General features: G+C 42.4%; 3 pseudogenes; 2 read left to right on the top strand and 1 right to left on the bottom strand.

The window, feature by feature from the left end:
- The first annotated feature begins 1,886 nt into the window (after positions 1-1,886).
- On the top strand, positions 1,887-4,218 carry LOC147792651 (L-type lectin-domain containing receptor kinase S.6-like; annotated as a pseudogene).
- A 5,886-nt stretch (positions 4,219-10,104) lies between these two features.
- On the bottom strand, positions 10,105-11,227 carry LOC147792650 (uncharacterized; annotated as a pseudogene).
- Positions 11,228-11,589: 362 nt separating this feature from the next.
- Positions 11,590-12,420, top strand: LOC147792649 (uncharacterized; annotated as a pseudogene).
- The last annotated feature ends 8,612 nt before the right edge of the window (positions 12,421-21,032 follow it).

The raw sequence follows: 21,032 nt of genomic DNA, 5'->3' as shown, positions 1-21,032 counted from the left end.
TTTCCTTCAGCCGTTTTTATTCCATCGACGATTTCCTCGCGATTGTCAAAAGCCAACAAATGGTATCAGAGCCTGGTTTAATCAACCAGTGGTATATCATTGCGGAGGAGCCAACTTTATCAAAAACCAAGTTGAATAGCTCAATTGGTTAGAACGTCGACCTAACAACACACAGGTCTCAGGTTCTCAAGTAGAAGAAAATGCAAAGCGCGAAAATATACACATCGTGGGGTCCATTCCGAGCAGGCTCGCTCACTCCTCCACGCTGTCGCCAAGTGCTGGCTTCTCCATCACCGCCATTAAGAGGGCCGACATAGTGAAGACGGACGTCGAGTTGTCATCGAGCGGGTGATCAGGGAGACGACTGCCTCCATGCAGTACCCGATACTGACGAGGTCCAACTACAATGAGTGGGCCTTGTTGATGCGCCACAAAGAGGGATGTTGAGTTGTCGTCGAGCAGGTGATCAAGGAGACGACTGCCTTTCTACAGTACCCCGATGCTGACGAGGTCCAACTACAATGAGTGGGCCTTGTTGATGCATGTCAACCTACAAGCGCTAAGGTAGTGGCATGTCGTAGAGCCAGGGGAAAGAGAAACGATCGAGTACCAGAAGGATCGGCTGGCATTTTCTGCCATATTATAGTCTGTGACCCCAGAGATGTTGGCATCTCTCTCCACCAAGTGCACCGCGCAATCGGCCTGGGAGGGTATCAAATCCTGTCGGGTTGGTGTGCAGCGAGTGCAGGAATCCAACATCGAGCAGCTGCAGAAGAGCTCTTGGAGATCCGCTTTATGGACGACAAATCCGTGGATGACTTTTCAATGCGGATCATGGGGCTTGCCAATAGCATCACCACTCTCGGTGGGAGAATCAGTGAGATAGAAATCGTGAAGAAGATGCTACAGGTCACCCTAGATCACCTCGAGCAAGTTGCGATTTCAATCAAGATATTACTTGATGTGAACGACCTAACGGTGGAAGAGGTGACCTCTACTCCTCACTAAGGAGGAATGGCTTGCACGCCTAAAACTCTGCGACAACACCGGTGAGAGCAACGGGTCCTCTAGCCGCAAAGGCGGTAAAAAGCCATGGAAATCTCGCAAGCACACGTGCGGGAAAGAAGGGGATCAAAAGAAGAAGTCGACTAATGGCGGGCCGATCCAGTGCTTGAACTGCGGAAAAAAAAGCCACCTGAGCAAGAATTGTTGGAGCAAGCTCAAGGAAAAAGTCCATGTGGCCCAATCCGAGGATGTAAAGGCAAACCCCCTTTACATCCTGGAGTTGGAGATATAACAACCAGTCAGCCTCTCGGCCAGGATCGAAGAAGTATCTTGGAGGTGGCACGTAAGGTATGGGCACCTACACTTTCCTACCCTACAAAAATTACACAAGGAGGAGATGGTGCACAGTTTGCCGGCAATAAAAGGCGCAGAGGCGCACCCCCTTTCCATCAAAGGGATCCTACCGCACCGGTGAGCCATTGGAGCTCAAGCACGGTGATATCTGCAGACCCATCAAGTCGATGACCCCAGGCGGCAAGACCCTCTTCCTTCTGCTGATCAATGACAAAAGCCGCTTCATGTGGCTAATCTTGCTACAAGCGAAAAGTGAGGCGGCAGAGGCGATTAAGTACATTCAAGCGTGAGCAGAGGCCGAATGCAGGAAGAAGATACGAGTGTTGCACACAGACTAAGGAGAAGAATTCACCACGACGAGCTTCGGTAAGTATTGCGACAAGCTTGGCATACAACAGCACCTAACGACGCCCTACTCCCAGCAGCAGAACGGGGTGGTGGAGCGCCAAAATCAGACCATCGTCGGGACAGCAAGGTCATTGTTGATGACGGCCAGGATGCCCGGGAGGTTCTGGGGAGAGGCGGTAATGACGGTCGTCTACCTCCTCAATCGGTCGACAACACGAAGCCTCGATGGGAAGACGCCACACGTGGCTTGGTACAACAAGAAGTCAGTGGTACGTCATCTCCGAGTCTTTGGCTATGTCAGATACATGAAGGACGCACGTCCCCACCTCACCAAGCTCGATCCTAGAGGGTTGAAGGTCATCTTCATCAGCTACGATCCCGGAAGCAAGGCCTAAAAATTTTATGATCCTGCAGAGGGATGATCTCACGTGTCGCACGACGTCATCTTTGACAAGACCACCTTCGTAGTGGAATGATGTGACCGAGGTAGACCAAAACCCAAATCAATTCACGGTGGAGTACCTCGTCAACGAGCCAGGAGAAGAAGGAGCACAGCATCAGGAACCGTCACCGCCGCCAGCAGCTGCGCCGGGCACGCCTACGCCAACCCCGACCACAACTCTGGCTACACCCCCTTATTCAGTGACGTTCGCAACACCTCATACTGCGAATTCGACGCTGGATGCCGATCACGATGATGGTCTAGTGGCCAGGTACTAGAAGATTGAAAACCTACTAGGAGGAGGTGAACAACCTGGACTGGCAACAAGCGAGCTCGAAGATTGGAGTTTAAACAGTAAGTAGATATACGATAGGGCTTTAGGAGGAGATTGTTAGATAAACCTTTCTATTTTGTTGTTAAAGTAATCTCTGAGTGGAATAGACACGTCGAGAGGGAGGGCATTAATTTAGTTGTCATTTTCTTTTCTATTTTTAGGATATGTTGTTATTTAAATATGCTAATTGAATGACAAACAGCATCGGGTCTTCAGCGCATACTTTCTCTCTCTATTATTGTTCCGTTATTTTTTTTTCTTTCAACAAATTTCCTTCGGTCGTTTTTATTCCATCGACGATTTCCTCGTGATTGTCAGAAGTCAACAGGCATTTATTTGACCAGTGGTAGACAGATAACGATTTGAATCAAGTACTCGCCGATTAGGCCTCCAAGTCCTCTTCTTCCCCAATTTACCTCTCCAAGCAATTAAAAGATTGAATGCATTTTGGTTTCTCTGCCTCTAACAGATAGGGCTCAACAGTTCACATTGTTGATTGGTGGCAATTCAAGACCTTTGGGTTTCTTCTCTCGGTGATTCCATGGATACCAAGAAGGAGACCCTTTTTTGTGCTATTCTAAGGATGAAAGCATCAATTATTACCCCTTTCCCTTTGATCCTCATGAAAGAAGAAAAAAGGCAGTAGATATGGCTCTTGGATTGGGAGGTTTAGCTGCATTCTTCTTCTTCATATTTGAAATTCTTGCTACTATCTCTTCCTGATAAGGAAGAAAAGACTGATGGTCAGAAGAAAGAGAGAAGGCCTCACATGTAGAGTTCAAACGAGTAGAGTACCCTCATGTCACTTGCGGGGATAAGATTAGCCCTTTAACATGTTTACGAAGACCTCCGACTTAATAGAAAAAGGGGGTTCGATCGAAACAGAATTGTTAGTTCAGGGGCATCAGCGACTAGAAGGGGTTTCTTCCATCTGGTGGAGAAGTGGCTATTAAAAGGTTTGAGAGGGCCAATGGAATGGATTGCGTGCGCAATCCTTTCACCACAGAGTTTGAAACAATGCTAGGTTGTTTACGGCACAAGGACTTGGTTCAACTTCAAGGATGGTGCTGTGAAGATACAGAGTTAGCCCTGGAATATACCCCACAGAAACTCCAATTCGACGAGAGTCCTGTCATGGAAGCAAAGATTGAATATCATTTTGGGGGTTGCTTCCGCTCTGACTTGTCTGAATGAAGAATGTGAAAGGCAAAATAATTCAAAGAAATGTTCAGACTTGCAATAGATTGCTTGATGTGGAGTTCAATGCTAAGCTTGGGGATTTGGGTTTGGCAGAAGTTTAGGAACGCTGTTCGAATACAAGAGAAGCTACTATACCGGCAGGAACAATGGGATATCTTGCACCTGAGTATCTTTATTCGGGTATTCCCACTGAGAAGATAGATGTTTACAGCTTTGGTGTGGTAGTGTTAGAGGTGGCACTGAGAAGACAGATGTTTACAGCTTTGGTGTGGTAGTGTTAGAGGTGGCAATAGGGAGAAGGCCTCTTGATTATAATGGAATTATTGTTGTTGACTGGGTCTGGGTCTGGGACCTATGAAAAAAGGGGAAACTAATTGAGGTGATTGGTTGATGGGGAAGTTTGAAGGGGTGGAAATGGAAAGGATACTGATGATGGGAATTTCTTGTGTGCATCAGACAAAAAAAGTGAGTGTCGATGAAGGAAGTTGGAAGGATGATTAGAGGTGAAGCACCACTCTGTGTTACCGGTGAGTAAACCAAGAGTGGGCATTTGACCTGTTTTACTTATGAATCTGAAGAAATATTGAATCTCGGTGGAGATCGTCGCAGTCTTGATGATGCACTGTATATGACCCAACCCAATTTAACTAAGACTTGCTCAGGAGAGGCCACAAACATTACTTCAAATGGTTGTTAGTATGGGGTCTTTGTTGCAGTTGGTATCAGACATGGTTGAAGCTTGTTAACCAAGACCAGTCTTCAATTTTTTATATCCGTGGAATTCCACCTTTCAACAAACCTCATCAAAGAAGTTGTGTTTCCTTTAATATACTTTTTTATAACTATTCATCTGTAATGCCAAAAAATGAGGAGGCGATTTCTCTTATCACATTCAGTCTTAATTCAAAAACAATTCTTATCAATTTCATTCTCATTTTGACCGTTATGCACTTATTTCTGCTTATTTCTTGTTGTATAATTTTTATACAGTCTCCTTATTGCTAAGACTCTTTTTTATTGAATAGTGTGAAACTGTATTAACGCTCACCTCCTCCCCAAGGGCTTAGGCCTTGGTAGGGGTGAAGTCGAGCTAGCCCAGATATAGTCTTTCAGTTCGTTTCTAATAAGCAATACTTACTACTCATAACGAAAAAGATCTCGATTTATTTACAGACAGATATCTTGTGTACTGATTGACCAGATGCGACCGATACCTGTTGGCAGATGACAGATAGAAGAGCGATAAGTAGCATATCTTTCAAGCAAGGTATTCGCCCCCCCCCCCCCCCCCCCCCCCCCCCCCCCCCGCGAATAAAATCAAAGCAGCTATCTTGAATAAAAGAAGGGAAGCGGTATTGATTGTATTGACAGATTGAGGACTTCTTGATCCTGCTGATGTAATTTTAGCATAAAAAGCTTCTATTTCTTTAGCACCTCAATAGCACATAGTCATGCATGCTAACCGAAGCACCTGTACTTCAATCGATTAACCAAGCATGGGAGATATTCGCTAAAAAGATAACTGAGATATTGAATGAATAAAAGAAGGGTCGTAGACAAATGAGCCTTTGCGACCGTTTACAAGAGTGAATATCGAAAGAGACAATTCTAGATGCCCTCAAACAAATGCCATTAAACAAGTAAAGGACAACAGACATTTTTCTTGGATCGAAACACCAACTCTCATTAAAGGAAGCGGACCATTGACGATAGTAGGCCGGGAAGGAGAGAGACTACTAAAAATGGTGAAACTCACATGTTTTTAGAGGCCGTACTTGACCCATCCGACCCCATGAAACTCACAATTTAGCAAAGAAAACCATTCCGTACCTTTTTCTCATGTCGCTACCAGCTACAGATCATATATGACCGGTTGAAGAAAGAAGAAAAGAGAAATGAACGATTAAGCGAGACTTTGCCTTAGAGACCAATGAAATGAAAGTTTGATTATACAAAAGTTCTTTGAAGCCCTCTTGCTTCAACTTCCCCGCTTATTATTGCTATCACCTCAACAACTTTCGACCTGCTTACTTAGAATGAAGATAAATAATGGGCGGAAAGGCTTTACACAAAACCCTTACACAAGAGAGAGAGAGCCTTCGCTTAACTGTTTAATTGTTGCCTCCTATCGTATCTATATCCCCTTTCTTTCCTTTAGTTACATCAAGTCTTAGTTCTGCTTCCAACTACCGATGGAAGAAGGCTTAGACGTATAGCAAGAAAGAATAAGAGGTATGACATACGGGAATGGTATATGAAATGAAAGGCTAGAAATAGAGCTGGAGATGAGCGCTAGCCGATGGTTAATACTGAAGAAAGCACCTTAGTAATTACCAGTAATGCCCCTATCGACCTTAGTCTTGTTTTTTGCCAACTTGAGTAACAAACATCGACTATCTCATTAAAGGCCGAATATCCATATATATCTTTATGGAAGAGATTCGGCCCACTTTTAGCTATTCCAGCAATTATGCCCGTTTTAGCCCTACCGTCCACCGCTATCATAATAATGGAAAGGGTACTTTTGAGCTGATGTCTAACGGATCAAAGCGACTGTTAGTCGGGCTGATCTGTGATTGGTCAAGGTTGTTAGTTTATTTAATATTGTATTAATCGTAATTCATTTGTATTTACTGTTTGTATTTCAAATTATGTCAGTTAAGGGAAGTTTAGCGGTTAAGGGAAGTTATTAGGGGAAGTTATCAGCAGTTAAGGGAAGTTATTGGCAGTTATTAATGTGTGGTCATGCTGTCTATATATGTATTGTGTAACAAGTTGAATAAGATGAGTAAGTTGGTTCTTCTCTTAGTTGTATGAGTGTTTTCTGACATTTGGTATTAGAGCGTGGTTACATGCCAAAGATCATGCCGTCGAAGTCTGCAACAAGGAAGGTCTGGTATCACTCCAATACCCGACGTTATCGAGAACCAACTACTCATAATGGGCTATGAAGATGAAGGTCTATTTGCGTGCTCAAGGGGTGTGGGACACAATCGAATCAATTGAGTCTCTGGATAGTCTTGATGAAAGGAAGGATCAAATGGCCTTAGCAGCTATCTATCAAGCAATCCCTGAGGAGATGTTGTTTTTGTTAGCAGAGAAAGAGACAGCAAAGAAAGCATGGCAGACGTTAAAAACTATTCATGTCGGTGCTGAACGTGTAAAGGAGGCAAAGATCCAAACTCTGAAGACTGAGTTCGAAATTATGAATATGAAGGAGTCCGAGACTATTGATGATTATGCCGCAAGGTTGATAGGAGTTGTTAATAAAATACGTACTTTTGGAGACAAGTTTGAAGAGGCATACTTGGTGAAAAAATTTCTCCGCTCAGTACCTTCTAAGTTTCTTCATATCGCATCGGCAATAGAGCAATTTGTCAATTTAAAGGTGATGACCATGGAGGAAGTCATCGGGCGTCTTAAAGCATACGAGGAACGGATCGGTGGCAACAAAGAGAATGCTGAGCATGTCTTATTGACTCAAGGAGAATGGAAAGCAAAAGAACGTAGCGACAATGGAGGCCATAGCTGAGGGCGAGGTCGCAATGGTCGCTGGAGAGGGAGAGGTCATGGACGTGGAAACGACTCGTTTCATTAAGAGAAGAAGGCTGACAAGAGCAAGGTAAGATGCTAAAATTGTCAAGGCCTTGGCAACTATGCCTCAGAATGTCGTAAGGTGAAGTGTTATAAATGTCAAAAGATTGGCCATTATGCATCCGACTGTAGATCGAAGAAATGGGAGGATCAGGTGCACTTGGCTGAGACGCAAAGTGATGAGGATGAGCCAGCCTTACTTACAACACAAGTTTGTGAAGTCCGAACTCTCGGTTCACCAGAGTTGACAGAGATGGCTCTTAATGAAGAGAAGGTTGTCCTGGAAGAAAAACAACACTTGGTTCCTAGATACGGGAGCCAACAATCATATGACTTGTTGTCGAAGTTGGTTCTCGAAATTGAACGAGTCAGTGACCGGCACTGTGAAGTTCGGAGATGGATCACTTGTATAAAAGGACGTGGAGATGTGAAGGCTGCGTCTGTGAAAAAAACAGAGAAGATGATTGATGGCAAGAAAATCGTTAGCGCTGTGAAGTTTGAATCCGAGGAGAAGAGCAATGGCATTGTGGCGGAGGTCCAGAATGTGGCAACGGAGGTAGCGAAAGCAGAGGAGATAAAAGAGAAGGAGGTCACCTGTGACGGCAAGAAGAAGGAGAAGGAGGACTGAAACAATGGCGGTGCTATTGAAAAATAGGTCGCCGAAGAAACGAAAGTAGAGAAGGAGAAGGAGAAGGAGAAGGAGGCCATTGTTTCCGGTAGTGCAATTGAAGTAGCACAGGGAACTAAACCTGTCGTGGAACAGCAGTTAGCCGAACAAGTAGAACAGGTAATTAAACCTGTTGAGGAAAAGCCATTGGCTGGACAAGTAGAACAGGTAATTAAAACTGTCGATGAAAAGCAGTTTCCCATTGAAACAAAGATAGAGAAGAAGGAAGGCGGCGATAATGGCGGTAGCGGCAGCGTTGAACAAGTAATCAAACTGGTGAAAGGAACTATTGATATTGGATGTCATTGTGTGAAGGCAAAGCAAGCAGAAAGAAACAATTGCATGGGAATCCAATTACATGGACTTCAAAGAAACAAAAGATGGTGGCACTTTCATCCTGTGAAGCGGAGTATATTGTGGCGACGTCAGCTGCTTGTCAAGGAATATGGTTAGGACGTTTACTGAAAGAATTGGATTGAAAAATGTAAGAATGTGAAGATCGAAATACAAGATTAAGGGGATGATTTGTTAGTTTATTTAATCTTGTATTAACCGTAATTCATTTGTATTTACTGTTTGTATTTCAAATTTTGTCAGTTAAGGGAAGTTTAGCAGTTAAGGGAAGTTTAGCGGTTAAGGGAAGTTATTAGGGGAAGTTATTAGCGGTTAAGGGAAGTTATTGGCAGTTATTAATGTGTGGCAATTCTGTCTATATATGTACTACGTAACAAGTTGAATAAGATGAGTAAGTTGGTTCTTCTCTTAGTTGTATGAGTGTTTTCTAACAAAGGCAAGCGAGAGGACACATACCTCCTCCATATTCCTTAAATGGGAAAGACTCAGACACTGCATGCGAGAAGTATAATAGTTTACTAAACAACGACTTAGATCGTCGATTGATTTGTATGCGCAATGGAATTGGAGTGGATAGAGCATTACTCCAAAAAAAACAGGCATCCCTTGAGTATACGTGACCTCACTACCTGTATAAAGCACGCATCTCTTCTCAGAGAGTAGGTCAAAGACTTTTATCAAAGTCAAAAGCCGAAATCCGAGAAAAGAAGACCCCTAAGAGCATCTTGTAAACTAATTATTCGATCTGGAGATCCCAGCAAGGCTGTCGGAGACATCACTAAACCACCCAAGGATATCTCTTGCAAAGAAGAATTCGTAGATATTTTTACAGAACCCAAGTCCAGCATACCCGACTCATATAATCTAACATCCACTCTCCGCCCTAACTTAGTAGTAGGTGAATAATGACCCTACTTGTACGCGCATTCACAGGGCACATTCCAACATCTCCCGCAATGAGAACCTAAGGCATGGTTGATTGATAGTAAGTTGAAAGAATAAATGGATCGACCATAGGTTGGTTGAATATTGAGTTCCGCTTAGGCTACGTGTTTTGTTTACGCGCTACTAAGCCAGCACACAAGATCTTAGATAGAATTCGTCCCCTTTTGGGAACACCTTCTTACTAGTACGATAAAAGCCTGATGCAAATATACCAAAAAAAGAATTCTTTATAGATGAGTTGTAGTCGATTTGCCCCTTATATTATGGCTCGTCTCGCGCTTAGTCACTCGCGGGATTCGGATAAGGGGGCATCAAGTCTTTTCTGAAAAAACTCACAGTTCTACCCCTTTATATATATATGATTTTTTAGATACTAACTCTTTGGTTGGATCGGACAGGGAACTTCTATAAAGATCTTTCCACTGATTCATCATACTCAAAGTCGAAGTCACGGCCGGAAGAGGGGGCTCGGAAAAAGAATGAGAATTGGTGTCATGGTGGTACTACGAGATGGCGATTTATCGTATAGAAGAATAAATCCGCAGACCTATTGATTGACCATAGATGTGACCGTTATCTAAGAGAATCTTAGTAGTTCTTCAATCGTTCAAGGGCAAGGGGAAAAGATGTAGCGGCTTGCCTAGATCTCATATTTTCCACGTAGTCCGTCGGTCAAACCAAGGATTCTCTAATCAAAGTAATACAGAGATTCTTTTTCTTTTTCTAATATGTAGCTCCGCGAGCTAGGAGCGCATCATCTGGGCGAAAACGAAGATAGGATCATCATCATGGCCCTTTTCTTCTTTCTTTTGTTTGTGTCTAGCTTTAGTTACAAAGAGGTGTGTGTGTTTTTTTTAAGGCTTATCCGAGGGTTGCTGCTCTAGGGCATCCAATTCCTTTTCTTTCTTTTTCCGCGGATCTCACATCGAGAGCAACTTCTTCTTGCTCAAGGTCATCAGATGAGAGATCTTCCCTGATTCCGAGAAATCGGTCAAGAAGGGGGTTACCCTCTCCTCTTTAAGTCGAGCTACTTCCTCCCTCTCCTCACCTCTCGAGATATATATATAAACTCTTCCTAGAAGCTCCAGGATGAGTATGTCATGGACTCCCGAATTCATTCTCGTCCTGATCCACCATATAATTTTCTAAATCTACAAAAACATTGATGGAGAGGAAAGAAAAGATTATCGACCAATAGGGAGAGGAACGAAGCTGGTTTACCAATAGGGAGAGGGCTTGTAATGATCTTTGAAAACATCACAAGGTGCTGATAGGAGGGGGGATCCATAGGTTTTTGTGAAAAGGATGCCCCGGATCTGACATGACGCTTGCTGAAAAGAAAAAATGAATTCTTCTATTTGATGTTGATTCATTTTCACTTCCATTATTTGTAAAGTAAAGCTAACTGCTTGTTGGCTAGGAGCTGTATGAGCGGTAACGTCTACGTACAGCTTTGTGAGAAGGGCGGTGGACAGAAATGGTGTTGTTGTACCTCACTCTCATATTCAATGGGGTCTGCCTTCTTTTTTTTTTTTCTTTTTTGGGAGAGGACGCCAATATGATCTTAATGAGGTGCAGGGCTTTGCATCTGAGACTTGTTGGGCTTCCTTCTTTAGGGGCCTGCGTCTCGGCGTTTTTGTGAAATAAACCCCTCCAGCCGAAGACTAGTGGTAGGTGGTACCTCAGAGCTTTCGGAGAAGGATAGCCTAGTGTGTAAGCATAGCAATGAACTGCGGCGAACCCTCAGACGACCTATCTAGGATTAGGGGGGAGATCCTCAGTAGTGGTTACCCTTTCACTCTTCCACGGACTAATACATGTATCAAATGCTCATACGGGAAAGTTGACTCCTAGGTCTAGAATCTAGGGGGTTGCTCCAAGAAATCTCCCTTCTTTCTCGTCCACTCAAGGGGGTGCAGACACACCTGCGTGGATTACAGACGGTTACAAGAATGGCGGGAAAGTGAATAGTACTTAACGACATTTAGGGATGGATGTAGACCTATCGAGCAGGGATAATCATTCTGGTCCTGGGAGGTGGCGACCATTCTCAAGAACCAAAAAGACTGAGCTGAGGGAAGCTCTATAAGTCACTGAAATGACAGTAGGATGGTCCTTGATCTATCAATAGAGGAAGCAAAAAGGGGCTTTGCTCCCCTTTACAATATGAAGAAAGAAAGAAATCAGGGTCAAAGTTTAGACCGCTCACACTAGTTCGGCCTATAGAAAAGATCATGAAAGAGGTGATCAGAATGGTACTCGAATCCATTTACGATCCCAAGTTTCCAGACACATCGCACTTCCACTCGGGGAAAGGCCGCCACTCGACCCTAAGACGGATCAAAGATGAGTGGGGCACCTCTTGCTGGTTTTTGGAATTCGACATCAGGAAGTGTTTTCATACCATCGACCGACATCGACTCATCTCAATCCTGAAGGAAGAGATCGACGATACCAAGTTCTTTTACTCCATTTAGAAAGTCTTTTCCGTCGGACAACTCATAGGAGGTGAGAAAGGCCCTTACTACTCCGTACCACACGGTGTACTACTATTAGCCCTACCACGCAACATCTACCTACACAAGCTCGATCAGGAGATAAGGAGGATCCGATAGAAGTACGAAATTCTGATTGTTCAGAGAATTAGATCAGTTCTATTAAGGATAGGTCGTATTGATGACCAATCAAACTCTGGAGAAGAAGCAGGCTTCAACGCTCCCCAAGACTACAGAGCCCTCATTATGGGGAGGGTAAAGAGCTTCCAACGCAAAGCGGCCCTTCATTCCCTTGTTTCGTCGTGGCACACCCCACACACAAGCACCACCCGCTCAGGGGGGACCAGAAAATGCCTTTCGATTTACTCCCGGCCCTTGCCGCATTCCTTAACAAGCCCTCAAGCCTCCTTTGCGCCGCCTTCCTCATAGAAGCCACTGGGTTGACCCCTCAGGCCAAGTTCTATGGTCGAGAACACTGTAATAAGAAATTGGCCATGAGAGACCTTTTAAGTATTGCAAAAGAAAAGGCCTGCTGATAGAGCTAGGCAAGAAGGCGAGACTAGTTATCAGGTCAGAGAGACGTTTGGCCCGTAAGCTGGCCTCCTTAAAAACTCATTACTTAAGAAGGATTTGTTACGCGTGATATGCCGACGACTTACTACTGGGATCATGGGTGTCGTAGAGCTTCTCATAGAAATACAAAAACGTATCGCCTACTTCCTACAATTTGGCCTGAACCTTTAGGTAGAATTTGCAGGAATAACAACAATAGTTGCACGGAGTACGATAGAATTCCCTGGTACCATCATTCGGGAAGTCCCTCCGGGGATAACTCCCATAAAATTCTTGCGAGAGCTGGAGAAGCATCTACGAGTAAAGCACCGTATCCATATAACTGCTCGCCACCTACGCTCCGCCATCCACTCAAACTTTACGAACCTAGGTAATAGTATCCCGATAAAAGAGATGACGAAGGGGATGAGCAAAACAGGGAGTCTACTGGACGGGGTTCAACTAGCGGAAACTCTTGGAACAGTTGGAGTAGTCCGTCCCAAAGTGAGCGTATTATAGGGGACCATCAAGCACATCCAGCAAAGATCAAGGGGGATCTCGTTGTTGCATAGCTCAGGTCGGAGCAAGGCGCCATTGGACGTTCATTAGATAGTTTCACGATCGGGCATGACTGCCCAGAAGTTGTCATTGTATTTCTCGGCATGATCTTTGGCATGTAACCACGCTCTAATACCAAATGACAGAAACACACATACAAGAAAGTAATTTTTGCACAATAACGTTATTCTCTAAGAGAGACAATACTTAGAAAATAAACAAAACGAACTTACTTATTTTTATTCAACTTGTTACAAAGTACATATATAGACAGAAAGAAAAACTAACTTCTTACAATCTTAGCCACACGTTAATAACTGCTAATAACTTCCCTTGATCTTAGCCACAAATAAACTAACATAATTTAAAATACAAATGAATTTCGGTTAATACAAGATTAAATAAACTAACAAATCATCCCCTTAATCTTGTATTTTGATCTTCACATTCTTACATTCTTCAAACCAATTCTTTCTCGAAGCTCCACAAATTTTTGTCGTCCTAATGGCTTCGTAAGTATATCAGCCAATTGATCCTCAGTTTTTACATGATCCACTTCAATCTCTCCTTTTTGCACACATTCACGAATGAAATGGAACCTCATGTCTATATGTTTGCTGCGATCATGATGAACTGGATTTTTTGCTAATGCTATAGCAAACTTGTTATCGATATTTAAACGAACTGGATTTACTTCCTTCCCATGCAATTCCTTCAGTAAACGTCCTCACCATATTCCTTGACAAGAAGCTGACGTCGCCGCAATATACTCCGCTTCACAGGACAAAAGTGCCACCATTTTTTGTTTCTTTGAAGTCCATGTAATTGGATTGCCATATAAGAAAAACAATGTCCCCGTAGTGCTCTTTCGATCATCTATATCTCCAGCAAGATCACTATCACTATATCCGATTAAGCGATTTTCTACTTGCTTTGCCTTCACATAATGACATCCAATATCAATAGTTCCTTTCATGTACCTGAGTATCTGCTTCACAGCTGCCATATGAACCATAGTCAGAGCTTCCATATAACGACTCATAACTCCAACGGAATATGATAAGTCATGTCGTGTGTTCACTAAGAACAAAGACTTCCGAGAATACTCTTACAAAGAGTGGAATCAACAGATGTACAATTACTCACTTTGCTTAGTTTTGTTTTCGGCTCCATAGGAACATGACACGGATTACAATCCATCATTCATAGTTTTGCCAAAAGCTTTGCCGCATAACTCGACTGAGATAACCTGATTCCATCAACATCTTGTTTAACTTCTATTCCCAAATAATAAGACAACAATCCTAAGTCACTCATTTCAAACAACTTCTTCATTTGTTGCTTGAAGGTTAAAATATCATCCTTGCTTGACCCGACAATAATTAAATCATCAACATAAACTCCAACTATCTGAATTTTATTTTCCTTCCAACGTGTATACACAGCATGCTCTAAAGGACACTTTTGAAATCCAAGAGACTTTAAGCAATTATCCAATTTTGCATTCCAGGCACGAGGTGCTTGACGTAAGCCATACAATGCTTTCCTGAGTCGTAAAACATTCCCTTCTCGACCTTCCTCAGCAAATCCTTCTGGTAGTTCTACATAAACCTCTTCCTTCAACTCACCATTAAGAAATGCTGACTTGACATCCATATGATGAATCTCCCAACTCTCCTGTGCTGCTATAGCAATCAAGACTCGCACGGTTTCAAGCCTTGCAACAGGTGCAAATACCTCATCAAAATCCACTCCATATTTCTAGACAAAACCCTTTACGACTAAACGGGCTTTATATCTCACGATCTCCCCATCCGGATTTCTCTTCAACTTATATACCCATTTCAACCCGATTGCTCGATGTCCATTTGGTAGTTTTGCGAACTCCCACGTGCCATTTTTTCAATAACTCACAACTCTTCTAGCATTGCTTGCTGCCATTTCTCATTATCTCTTGCTTCCATATATGAATTTGGCTCCTCAAGTGAAAGAAAACACATCCCAACTTCTTCATCCAACTCAATAGAATCAGAGTAAATTTCTCTTAACTGTCGAAATTTTCTTGGACTTGATGAGATGTATGAATCGTCTCTTGGTGATGAATTGTCTCTTGGTGATAAATCATTTGCTGGTGATGAATCATCTCCCAATAGAGTCCCTGTTGATTCTCCCCGCTCTTCTAAAATGTCCTCGTCATTCACATTGACCTGTGGATCATAATGAACAGCGAATTTACCACCTTCCTTCTTATTTTCTTCCAATTGGTTCACATCCCATTTATATTCTTCTAATTCTAGAAACTTGACGTCTCGACTGATATGAAGTATTTTTTGCTTTAGGATCATACAAACGATAAGCTTTTGAACCTGCTTCATATCCCACGAAAATCATTGGTACACTTCGGTCTTGTAATTTTGTTAAATTTGGTGTTGTATTTCTTGCATACGCTAGGCTTCCGAACAATCTAAAATGCTCTACATTAAGCTTTCTTCCTCTCCATTTCTCATAAGGAGTTGCTTCAATTACACTCTTCGTTGGGGATCTAACAACTCTTCTCAAAATCTCAAAAGGTACTGAGTTGGAATCCCATTCTAACTAAGGATTCTTGTGGTTCCGGAGAATCCAGCTACAGGAGAACCAGGAAAGGAGAGCTTTCCCCTCTTTTCCGCCCGCCTCTTTGGTCTTAAGAATGCTGGTTTTAAGAATGAGTGATTGCCCTTCTCCGACCTTTACTGCCCAACCGGATAGCGGACAGCTAATGCGTTCCACTTATTGAACAGGGTTCTATGGTCAGTCTGCGACCCCTGGATACTGAAGGTGTCCTTGGGGTGATCTCGTAGTTCCTACGGAGTGGAGACGATGGGGTCGGTCCATGGATTTTCCTTCCTTTTGCCGCATTTCGCTCAAAGGGTTGAAGGGAGATAGTGCATCAAGCTGTTCGCAAGGGCCAACTTGATCCTCTTCCCCAGGGATCCCAGATGAAGGAACCCTAAGAGAGCCGCCGACTCCAACTACCGTCCATGTACAATCCATACTAGATCTGACCAACTGCCCATCCTACCTCCTCTACGTTCTTGACAGCCCATCCTACCTCATAAGGAGTTGCTTCAATTACACTCTTCATTGGGGATCTATTAAGAATGTAGACAGCTGTCTTCACCGCTTCTGCCCAGAAATACATCGGCAAATTTTTGCACTTCAATATGCTTCGCACCATTGCAATAATAGTTTGGTTTCGTCGTTCAACCACACCATTTAGTTGCGGAGAATAGGGTGTTGTTAGATATCTTTTAATCCCACTACTCTCACAATATTCTTTGAACTCAATACTTGTAAATTCTCCACCTCTATCAGTTCTAAGCGCTTGCAATTTCTTTCCGGATTCAGTTTCAATTTTATTCTTTACATGTTTGAATCCCAAGAATGCATCAGATTTATTTTTAAGCAATTCAATCCACATATATCTACTAAAATCATCTACAAACAGCAAAAAGAATTTATTACCTCCATGAGTTGTTGGAGTAATTGGACCACACAAATCGCCATGCACCAATTGTAGAACACTAACGGCTCGAAAATTCGCTTGTTGTGGGAATGGTGTTCTTCATTGTTTAGTGATTACACAACTATCACAAACTTGTTTGATCCTTTCAACACGCGGAATTCCTTTCACCATTTGTTTCGTAGACAGGTTTCTTAAAGCCTCAAAATTCAAATGCCCATATCTAGCATGCCACAACCAAGAATCTTCAGACAACTTACCAAGTAGACATGTTGGCCTTCGTTGTTTTTAGGCTAATTGTATATAGCCTATTTCTTGACCGCTTCACTTTTGCCAAGAACTCCTTTGCCTTTGCGAAAATACAAGTAAACCATGTTCGATCTCAACTTTACAGCCTTATTCATCCAATTGTCCTAAACTTAAAATGATACTTTTAAGTTTAGGAATGAAATATACATCGGAGAGGATACAGTAATCTCCATTTTCACATTGCAGCATCACATCTCCACGTCCTTTTATCTCTATAAGTGATCCATCTCCGAACTTCACCGTGCCGGTTACTGACTCGTTCAATTCCGAGAACCAACTTCGACACCCAGTCATATGATTGCTGGCTCCCGTATCTAGAAACCAAGTGTTGCTTTTCTTCTCAATTTCTTCCAGGACAACCTTCTCTTCATAAAGAGCCATCTCCGTCAACTCTGGTGAACCGAGAGTTCGGACTTCACAAACTTGTGTTGTAAGTAAGGCTGGCTTATCCTCATCACTTTGCATCTCAGTTAAGTGCGCCTGATTCTTTCTTTTCTTCGATCTATAGTGGGATGCATAATGATCCTCCCTTTTCTTCGATCTATAGTCGGATGCATAATGACCAATTTTTTTGACAATTATAACACTTCACCTTCCGACATTATGAGGAATAGTGGCCTAGGCTTTGACAATTGTAGCATCTTACCTTGCTCTTGTCAGCCTTCTTCTCTTGATGAAACGAGTCGTTTCCACGTCCATGACCTCTCCCTCTCCAGCGACCACTGCAACCTCGCCCTCGGCTATGGCTTCCATTGTCGCTACGTTTTTTCTCTTTCCATTCTCCTTGAGCCAATAAGACATGCTCAGCATTCTCTTTGTTTCCACTGATCTGTTACTCGTATGCTTTAAGACGGCCGATGACTTCCTCCATGGTCATCACCTTTAAATCGGCAAATTGCTCTATTGCCGATGCGATATGAAGAAACTTAGGAGGTACTGAGCGGAGAAATTTTTTCACCAAGTACGCCTCTTCAAACTTGTCTCCCAAAGTATGTATTTTATTAACAACTTTTGTCAACCTTGCTGTATAATCATCAATAGTCTCGGACTCCTTCATATTCATAATTTCAAACTCAATCTTCAGAGTTTGGATCTTTGCCTCCTTTACACGTTCAGCACCGACATGAATAGTTTTTAACGTCTGCCATGCTTCTTTTGCTGTCTCTTTCTCTGCTAACAAAAACAACATCTCCTCAGGGATTGCTTGATAGATAGCTGCTAAGGCCATTTGACCCTTCCTTTCATCAAGACTATCCAAAGACTCAGTTGATTCGATTGCATCCCACACCACTTGAGCACGCAAATAGACCTTCATCTCATAGCCCATGCTGAGCAGTTGGTTCTCGATAACGTCGGGTATTGGAGTGATACCAGACCTTCCTTTATTGCAGACTTCGATGACTCTACTCTCTCTCTAGTGTTGTTATTATTTCTCGGCATGATCTTTGGCATGTAACCACGCTCTAATACCAAATGACAGAAACACACATACAAGAAAGTGATTTTTGCACAATAACGTTATTCTCTAAGAGAGACAATACTTAGAAAATAAACAAAATGAACTTACTTATTTTTATTCCACTTTTTAAAAAGTACATATATAGACAGAAAGAAAAACTAACTTCTTACAATCTTAGCCACATATTAATAACTACTAATAACTTCCCTTGATCTTAGCCACAAATACTAAAACTCACATAATTTAAAATACAAACAGCAAATACAAATGAATTACGGTTAATACAAGATTAAATAAACTAACACTTCCTTCATTCATTTGCTTTTAGTTGCGGTAGCTCCCGCGCCAGCAAGATACAGACGAGGAAGCCAAAGCAATACTAAACGAGCAGCCGCCCTAACGAGACTCTTAGTCAAGCCTAAACGTCCTTATTTCAAACTAAAGCGCTAACGAACAAGAAAAGGCCCCTTCCTATACGAGAGATAGGCTAAGGCGCCTTTACTAATATTCTAATAATTGGCCCGGAAGTTTGCTTCAAGTGACTAGCTTCTACTGCTAGCGCTTGGACTTGGAAGCAAGCTACAGCTACCTTGAATCAATCAATGAAGCGCTTACCGAGGAATAGAAAGGGAGGACAAGTTGGTTCGAGGACCCGTTGGTCAAAGGAAAGGGTAGGTCCTGATGCCGGGACGGAGCCATATGAGGCGAGAGTGTCACGTACGATTCCTTTGAGAAGGTTGTGATACCACCACCTATCAGGCCCAACGAGCAGTCCACGGAGCTGCATCCCTACTCACCTAATCCATGCACATCGCTCTCTCCAGGAGGTTGGCCGCCTATCCTAGATCTTCCCATTTTCAAGAGGATCTCGGGCTAGATCTGGTTTAGTATCAAGGTGATTCTCTTTCTCTTTCTCTTTCTATATATATGGGTCCGTGCATCATTTCCATGATATCGTTATGATCAATTAATGGGACTTGGCCAAAAAGTGTTCTTGCCTCTATCATTAGTTCGGGTAGTCGCCATTTTTGGTGTTTCAGTCACCTTTCAATGGCTCCCTAAATTATGTGCGAGGAATTTCCCTCGTCGAGTAATGGAAAATGGGCTAGTCTCTGAAAATGCCCGTTCCTTTGTCTTTAGGGCCCAAAATCTTCCTTGCTGAGACTTGACTTGTAGTCGTGTAAGATTGTGCACTTGAAAAGACCTTTAGAGAAAGAGATGAACCCGTCGTACCTAATTCCTCCGAGGAAGAACAAGTGCATAAAGCTAACCCATCTAACTAGTAAAGAGCTAACCATATTCTAGTATATGTTATATATAAAGAGAAAGGAGACCAAAATCTTGATCGAGAAAAGCTTATTCAAGGCCTTTTTATGATATTCTACAGGGCATTTACTCTAGAAAGGTAGAACTACAAGAAGAAAGAGTGAACTATCGAGACGAGTAGTATCTCAAGGAATAGCTTAAGGCATGAACACCTCCTCGCTTTTTGCATAGCTTGCACTCTCTTTATTCGCCACTGAACATCCACCTTTCTTTCGTGTAAAGTGTATTTTTTGCTTGTTTGGATCCTCAAACGTCGAGTGAAAGCCAATGCGTTTTTCGAAGGGGATTTTGAAAAAAAGGCCTACCCGAGGAGATGTTGAAGTTGTGCATGAAGTAGTCTCTATCTTCCGGTCAGAGACAAGGGATGGATGTCACTAGGCTAGGTCAACTCTATCATTGGTTTCATTATCCCTATAACAATCACTAAATTAAGATATGTGCTACTACGAGACCGATGTTGTGAAGCTAGGTGGTGCTATTATGGCGAGAGAAGGGTCGACTTCTACTCCGAATGCTTTTTGTGGCAGATCTTTCTATTACCGATATGGACCTCACTAATGGGTCACGTTCTGTATCTAGGTCTCGATATCCATCACTAAGGTCAGTATATGAATCTGCTGCCTCTTTTATCTCAGGTCTTGATTACCTACTAACTACTGCGCTGCGACAAGGACTGGACCTATAACCATACAAAGGGGTGGAGTGTATAGGTCTCGATCACGTGGTTGGGGTATCGATCTGGAGCTACTGCATATGCGGCTGGGTCACCCAAGTATATCTGCTAAGTATGGATCGACTGTGTATGGATCACTGGCTAAGGCTGATGGTGTTAATATAACACATGCGGAAGCAATTTGGATCTTAGGCACTTTTAGAACATCAATTATATTAAATAACTAGCATGTTCATAAGTATTAAAACTTAATGAGTTTAGATACTAACCTTTTGTAGTTCAAACTCCTTTTTCCTCATGAACCAGTTTCGAACCACCACTAGTGTCTTCTCCACTATCCTCCAGCTTTAGAACGGGATTGTGGAATCTGGTGAGTGACTAAACTTGGGAGGGATTTTGTATATGTGAAGAGAGTGTTTGTGAGAGGTTTTTCTAAAGGTTTTTCACCAAGAAGAAGAAGACCTTCCATGTACCATGATCACTCTATTTAAAGAGCCATGTTTGCATGTTCATGCAAATTTGAGATCACCCAATTTTGACACTTAAAATTCCACTCAAATGTTTGGGATTATGTGGCAAACATGCATGTTTGAGTTAACCAAATTTTGACACTCAAAATTTCACTCAAACTTGTGGGGTTTATTTGGCAAGCATGCAAGTTTGGTTAAACTAAATTTTGACACCTCAAAATTCCACTAACATGAATTTTTCCATTAAATGAGGTCAACATTTTGACTTTCTTCATTTTAATTCAACAATTAATTTGAATAATGAATTTCAAATTAAAGTAACATTAAATGATTAATTAAACTATTTAATTAATATTTAATATTAATTCAAATGTCAATCTCAATCAATTCCCACACATAATTGATTAAGACATTTAAATCTTATTTAAATATCTCAGATTCTCTC

Source organism: Cucurbita pepo, chromosome 5, assembly GCF_057944985.1.
Source record: "Cucurbita pepo subsp. pepo isolate OVF chromosome 5, ASM5794498v1, whole genome shotgun sequence".
Lineage (NCBI taxonomy): Eukaryota > Viridiplantae > Streptophyta > Magnoliopsida > Cucurbitales > Cucurbitaceae > Cucurbita > Cucurbita pepo.
The sequence above is the reverse complement of the archived record's forward strand: the minus strand, read 5'-3'. Positions and strand labels throughout refer to the sequence as shown.